This window comes from Panthera onca, chromosome B2 (assembly GCF_046562875.1).
Source record: "Panthera onca isolate mPanOnc1 chromosome B2, mPanOnc1 haplotype 2, whole genome shotgun sequence".
Lineage (NCBI taxonomy): Eukaryota > Metazoa > Chordata > Mammalia > Carnivora > Felidae > Panthera > Panthera onca.
In genome coordinates this window covers 84,176,986-84,184,199 of record NC_138343.1, presented here as the reverse complement: position 1 = coordinate 84,184,199, position 7,214 = coordinate 84,176,986, and the positions used below count along the sequence as shown (strand labels likewise).

Sequence of the window (7,214 nt, the reverse complement as noted above, 5' to 3'; positions counted from 1 at the left end):
GAACTGGATAGGGATAATGATGCTTCAGGTGGATACATCCCTCAAGGTGAGAAACCTCCTACAGAAGACCAGCAACAGCACATCTCTCTCAGTGGCATATTCTAAACCATAATGTACCATAACCAAAAGAGCAGGTTGGTAAAGAATATAATCATAGTGCTGTCAGATTTAAGAAATAAATATTTAGGACATTCAGTTCAATTTACATTTCAGATAGGCAATGACTAATTTCTCACTATAAGTATATACTAAATATTGTATCTTCTATTTTATCTGGCAACTCTATATAATAAGTTTCCAAAGACAAATAAGAAGAACATATTCAAAGGCCAATAAGGAAAACAGAAACCATTTAAGGTATTTCACAGAAAATTTAATACAGAGAATTGGTTACATGGGTATTGGAAGGCCTATGAGAGCAAAAGGGAAATAGTGAGGTAACTCGGATGTTAGCAACTACAGGAAAGAGCTATGATCTGCAGGTCTGAGGCACAAAAGGGAGGGGCTTATTTCCTGGAATCCACAATGAAAGGAGAGGTAGCAGAGCTGTACCTAGACCTTGATAAACAGCCCCACCATTGATAGGCAACATGGGGAAAGAACCACCCAAGGTAAAGTATGAACCCTGCAAAAAGTTCCAGGTGGGATTAACAAGACCACCAAGGAAGACAAGGAGCCAATTCTGACTGCTGTGGAAAAGAGGCTTGCTCTTGAATTGGTGTTAGCTACTGCTGTATTAATGCTGATATCAACCCGCCTTCTCCTCCTCCAACCATTGGTAGAGCCCAGCCTGAAACAAGCTGGCCAGGAACTCTAAGAAATACCATTCCCCTCTCCTTAAAATACACAGAGAAACACAGAAAGTGTGAATAGGGGCGGAAGGCAATTCCTCAAAGACCATCTTTTTGAAAATCTGGAGAAAAGAATAAGGTTCAGAAAAAAAATTAGAACATTAATTTAAGTTCCAAAATTAACAAACTAAAGAATTAACAGCTGAAGTGACAGAATTAATAAGAAAGACAAAGACTTTATGTAAGTATAAATAATTTCATCAGAGTAGTTAGGATATTTCTCTTATAAAAAAGAATTTGATTTCCTATAAGCTGCAAATAAATTTGGCAAGGTAAAATTAAAATTATTTTAACTAACAGGCAGAAGAGAAAAATGGCCAGTACCAGAGATCAAATCAATCAAATGGAGGAAGGTCCCAGAGAATTTTCTTAGTGTTAAAAACACATAAAAAAAAAAAAAATGAAATAAAGAGCTAGACTATTCTAGGAGCCTCATCCAGTCTGGTGGTCAATCTTGCCACACTGACAAGAGTACATGATGCTAAAAATGCAGCAGATAACTGGCCAGGTGGGCATGTTCAACCCCATGGCCATCCCATTTGGGGCTCCCAGCACCCACACACCAGCACTGATACAGCAGCAAGAGGCACTGATGGCGTCATTTGTGCCGGATGGCCACCTGAACCCCATGGCTGCCTTCACTGCTGCTCAGATGCAACAGATGGTGGCCCTCAACATGAACGTCCTGGCGGCCTCACCATAACCCCAATTCAGGTGGCAGCACCTCTCCGGGCATCACTTCACCAGCTGTGCGTGCCTAGCGCCCCATCCCCTACTGGGGTGACCGGCTTCACGGGCCTCCCCAACAGGCCAGTGGGCAAGCTACCGTGGAAACTGTTTCCCACTGGTATCCCTGCCCCCCTACCCAGCACAGAGGCCCACCACCACAGGCTCCCTGCAACAGGCTACTGGAATCAAAAGTATTCAGGTCCCATGGCCTATTGTGCCAACTATGGTCAGATAAGACAGGCCTTTCCTCAGTAACTTCCATTGATCCCCCAACAACAGAGAGAAGGTTCTGTGAGCTCCAACCTCCCAGCCAGCGTGCAGACCGTCAGCCAGGCCGTGAACGTCTTCCAGGGGGAGCATGAGAGGCTCAAAGTGCAGCAGAAGCGGCCCAGAGACGCCAATCGCCCTTCCGGTGCACCTACAGGTCTCTCCCCTCACCCCGGGGGGAAGACCAGGACACGTGCAGGGCAGGATGCTTAATGGGCTACATTAAAAAACAAACCTCTCTCTCTCTATTTGAAAATGAGAACTTTTGACGTATCAGCCAATATCAATCAAGCTGAGGACTCCAGACACTCAGTGAACTGTAATATTTCGTTAAGGAAAGTATAGTATCTGTGAGATTCAGAGGGCACGTGCTTGGGGGAAAATATATATGACGTGAAGAAGAAGACAATGAAGAAAAATGGGGGGGGGGGAAGCACAAAAAATGGCATCTTCCCAACAAAATAACTTGAGACCAGATGGGGATGCTGAAGGGCTGAGAATCAGGAAGAAACGCAGCTTACTGATCCCCAGAGCTTTTCTAGCCTGAGGGCTCTAGGGCAAGCTGGGGCAGGCTGGGGCAGGCTAGGGCAAGCTGTGTGGCCGGGATGGTTCCCAGGGGACAGCTAGGAAGACGCCAATGAGCATCTCTATTATTCCTTTAGCTATCTGGGGACCAAAGGACCAAACTTTTTATTGCAGATGTGTAGCTCGATGTCAACCAGAGGGGTCATGGAGGAGAACCTCCTTCCCGAAGCGTGGGTGTTCTTGAGACAGCTTAGCATGATTGTCTGAAAAATGTAATGAAAAATGAAATTTAAAAACCACAAAAAAACCAAAAAGGGGAAAATGCTTCAGTGCTTTTAAAAGAGTAAAATAATAGTTCTTTTATACTTTGAGAGGTGCCTTCATTATCCTTGTTCAAGTCTATGACGCTTTCCTACAGTTTTATGTATCATATGTCTGGATGGAGCCATTAAGATGAACAAATGGGTGGGTGTTTGGAGATAGTAACAAAAATATTAAAACACATTAACCATGAAGTGTGAGAAAACAAGGAGGTGAAAAAAGGGACTGACAGAAGCAAGATAATTGTGAAAAGTTTGTAAATGCTTCTCTTTCCCCTCTTAAAATCCTAATAAGTATACAGAATTTTTTAAAAAGCATTTAAAATACCTATAAAATAGAGGAAAAATTAGGAGAATGCAGATTTTAAAAAATTAAAGGAAAAAAAACCCTATAGATGTTAGCATTACTGCTAAAATCCCGGAAGTTGTAGTGCTGTACTTTTGCAGAGTTGAGTCTCAGGGCGAATCCCTTCTTCCTGCATGCTCTCGGAAGCCATTGACCCCCAGAGCCAGGCCAGCCTCACCCAGACTTGCAGGCTCCTGGGTGCCCACCACTGGTGGAGGCTGTGCCCCAAGCAGTAAAGGCCTTCCACCAGCTCTTGCCTGCCTTGCACTGGGATCTGGATGCACTATCAGATCATCCTCTCTCTGCAAACCCTCAACCCTTTCCGCTTTATCACCTTCCAGAGATTTTCCAGGCAAGAGAGACCTGGGAACTTTCATCCTAAAACAACTAAACAACACAAACACACACTTAGAAAAAGCCTTGAAGAAGAGAGAAAAAAATAAACAATCTTTGAAGATTTCTGAAAACCGTTTAGAAGGAATTTTGAAAAACAAGGATGTTTAAATTATGCTGGTTCAGTTTTTTTGTAAATAAATTTACATATTTTATAAGGCTTTTAATTGTACTGATAGAGAAAATAACGAGGAAAATTACGTAATAAAAGCACAAAATTTATCTTTGGTAAATTATTTATTGCAGTTAAAAAAGACTATTAAAAAGCTCAAAATCAGAAAAAAGCACTGAATTATTGAAGAAGACATATTTTAAAGTATAACATATTTGATATAATTTATTTGCTCCTTTGGGAAGACTTATTTTGGCATTCTCCTTGATAGCCCTTCTCCCATTGTTACCCAGTTCATCTGGAAGCCAGGACATCTCAGATCTACCATTTCTTTCTTTCTTTCTTTCTTTCTTTCTTTCTTTCTTTCTTTCTTTCTTTCTTTCCTCTTTCTTTCTTCCTTTCTTTCTTTCTTCCTTTCTTTCCTCTTTCTTTCTCTCTCTCTCTCTCTCTTTTTTTTTTTAGAAAAACAACTATCTGGTTACTCTCCTTTATCTTTTCATTTTGTTGGTTAATTATTCCTTTTAAAATTGTTTTTTTCTTTCTCTTGGCTCCTCCTTTTGGGATGTCCAGAAGAAAACAAAAACAAAAACAAAAAAAAGCTGAAATTCAATACAACTTATCTTTTCACACTCAACTCCGTAAAATTCCTTGTAACCTTCTGTAACTATTAGTTGGTGCTTTCTCTAGCTTAGCCCAAATTAAAGCACATTTTAAAAGAAAAAGAAAGAAAAGAAATGGAAAGAATTAGAGAAGCAATGAGACATGGAGATACATAATAAGATACAGGCATTCTAAAATCAATCAATGTAGTTATAGAAGTAAGAAAAACAGGAAGAAATCAGATACACAATAAAAAACTACTTCTTAAAATTGAATATTTCAGAACAAAATGGCGTATCTAGTACTAAGCAAGTCAGTATCATAGCCAGGACATTTTGGTGAAGTTTCAGAGTCCCAAGAATAACATTAAATTCCTAAACGATTCCATAGACAGAATTCTAGTTCCTTACAAAAGAACAAATACCAGACATTTCATCAACAACTCTGCCAGGAAACAATAGAACAATATGTTTAAAGTCATCAAGGAAAACTTTACAAATTAGTAACTAAATGTCCAACAAAAGTGGCATTCAAAACTAAGGACAAATAAAGCCAAATAAGATTTTGGTTTGTTTCCAAAAAAATTTTTGAAGGAAATATATAGAGATTACTTTCTCAAAATGATACAGCATAAGGAAGAAAGAGAAAGATATAATTGAAAACTGAAAAAAAAAAAGGGGGGGGGGGGGATGAACAAAGAAACCAATAAAACATAATAAAAGAAAATTAAACAGAAACCAGCTAGTATTCACAGAAAACACTTTTCAAGTATAAATTTATTGAACAGTGAAAGTAATTTTAGAAAAAAAGGTTTTGATTTTTTGAATAAATATATTGGTAGAAAATGTAGGTAAATGTAAGGAGGTAGGGTTCTGAATGGGACAAAACAATGATGCTTCGTTTGCTTTATAAACCCTAACATAGAAACAGAAATAGCAACTGGAACACCAAAGAGAACACAGAAGCAGCAATTTCAGCAAAACCAAGTTACAAGTTATCCCCATCACCCTACCCAAATGCCCTGAACGTGAATGAAACAGCAAATCCTTCATAGACCCCTCATGGGTTTAACAGCAGTACAAGTAAGTAGCTGGGAGAAGAAAAAGGGAGTACTAACAGTTCTAAAGTCTCAGAGTCCAGAAAACCCCAGCAGATATTCCCATGCATATTGAGAAAATCGGGAAACAAGAAAAAGTATCTATAGGCTATAATTTGTGGGTGGGAGGTTAAAAATATTTACCAAGCCTCACTACACTGGCAGCATGACTATCAGAGTGTCCTGGGGTAGCTTAATCTCTGAAGAGCTAAGGTGTCAAATATGGTGGCTACTACCCATATATAGCTATTAAGCTAGTCTGGATTCCAATTTACTGATAATATGAAATACGCACCAGGTTTTGGAGACTTAGTGGCCCCTCCACAAAAAAAAAAAAAAAAAAAAAAAAAAGAGCATAAATTATCCCAAGCTTTTATTTTGATTTAAAATTAAAATGTTAATTATTTATGATAAATAGGATTGTGTAAAATGTATTGTCAAAATTAATATCATCTGTTTCTTTTCATTTTTTTCTAATGTGGCTAGTAGAAAAGTTAAAACTGCTTATATGATTCATACCCATATATCAGATAGTGCTATTCTAGAGGTTCAGACATATCTCAGAAATCTTTAGAAACTGACAGAGACTTCCAAATAGTGGGGGTAGAATTAAAACTGAGTAGAAAAGAAACACTAGAATAAATGAACAATTTCAGATACTGGGATGAGAGGGTTCTTTAAGAAGTAGTTAAATCCAAAATGTGGGACTTTATATAGGAAAAATGACTGTTTCTCTGGAAAATCCGTTGTATGAAAAAGGGAGAGGAAATTTAGAAGTATAAAGGAGACTTACAAAACATGACCAAATTAGATAGTTTATACTGTTTTCAACTTCATTATTTCTGTATCTCTAGTATCATATCAATAATAAAGCCCATCTCTTGAATTTTTCATTTCAGATATTAAGTTTCTAAGTTCTAAAATTTCTATTTGATTATTTGGTTTTGCAGTTTCAACTTCTCTGCCTTGAGTTACCATTCAATAACCTGTGGTATTGATATTTTCTTTATACCCTTGAATATACCTGTAGTGGGTGTTTTAAGCTCTTGATTTGCTAATAACAAGATTTTTGTTACCTCTAAGGCTGTTGCTATTGATTTTTTTGTTTTTCCTGGCTATGAGTCACATTTTCATTCTTCCTAAATGTTTATAATATATATTATATATATATGTGTATATACATATGTATATATATATAAATGAACATTGTGATACTATGCTGCTGAGTGTTGTGATTTTGGTGTCTTCCTTTAAAGAGTGTTGATTTTTATTTGAGAAGAAGTTTAATTACTATCATTTAGCCAGGGCTCATTCAGTTTTAGTTTACATTGAAGATAGATCCACTATAATCCTTGGGTAAGACTAGATTAGCCTTTGCCTCAGTGTGTGGCTTTTCTTTTTTCTCATTTGTATTCCTGTTATGTTCAACAAGGTGTCTCCACTTTGGCTAATGGATGTGTTAGTATCTCTTAGAACTTCATGACCTATGAAATCTCCATCCAGTTTTTAGTTTCTCGATGACAGTTCTTTCTCAGGCCTCACATAACCTGCATATGTGTTTAGTATTTGGTCAAAACTCAAAAGGAAACCTATGCAGATTTCTGAGAAATCAGAATCCCTGGAATCTGATTTCTGACACTTCCACCTTGCTGACCTGATGATCTTTAAAATTTGTATTCCATTTCCTAGTACCATAGTTTGCAAAGTACATTATAAGAAAGGGTAAACATGGAACTCAAATCAAGTGTTTTCCTTCTTCAGGACCATAGCCATGCACTATCTGCTTTCCAATGCCCCCCCAAAAAATTGCCTCATATTGTCTGTCAAGTTTTACAGTTGTTTATAGTTGGGAAGAGCCAGGTCAACTATAAATTATTCTATCATGGAAGAGACTAGAATTCTACAGGGAGAAATTGATTAATCTAAAGTCATAGTGTGAGAACATCCTCTCAGAAAATTATAGACTAAACAGATA

The 7,214-nt window shown here is 37.7% G+C and overlaps 1 pseudogene; it reads left to right on the top strand.

The window, feature by feature from the left end:
• The first annotated feature begins 590 nt into the window (after nt 1–590).
• LOC132674584 (CUGBP Elav-like family member 4 pseudogene) lies at nt 591–2,060 on the top strand (annotated as a pseudogene).
• The last annotated feature ends 5,154 nt before the right edge of the window (nt 2,061–7,214 follow it).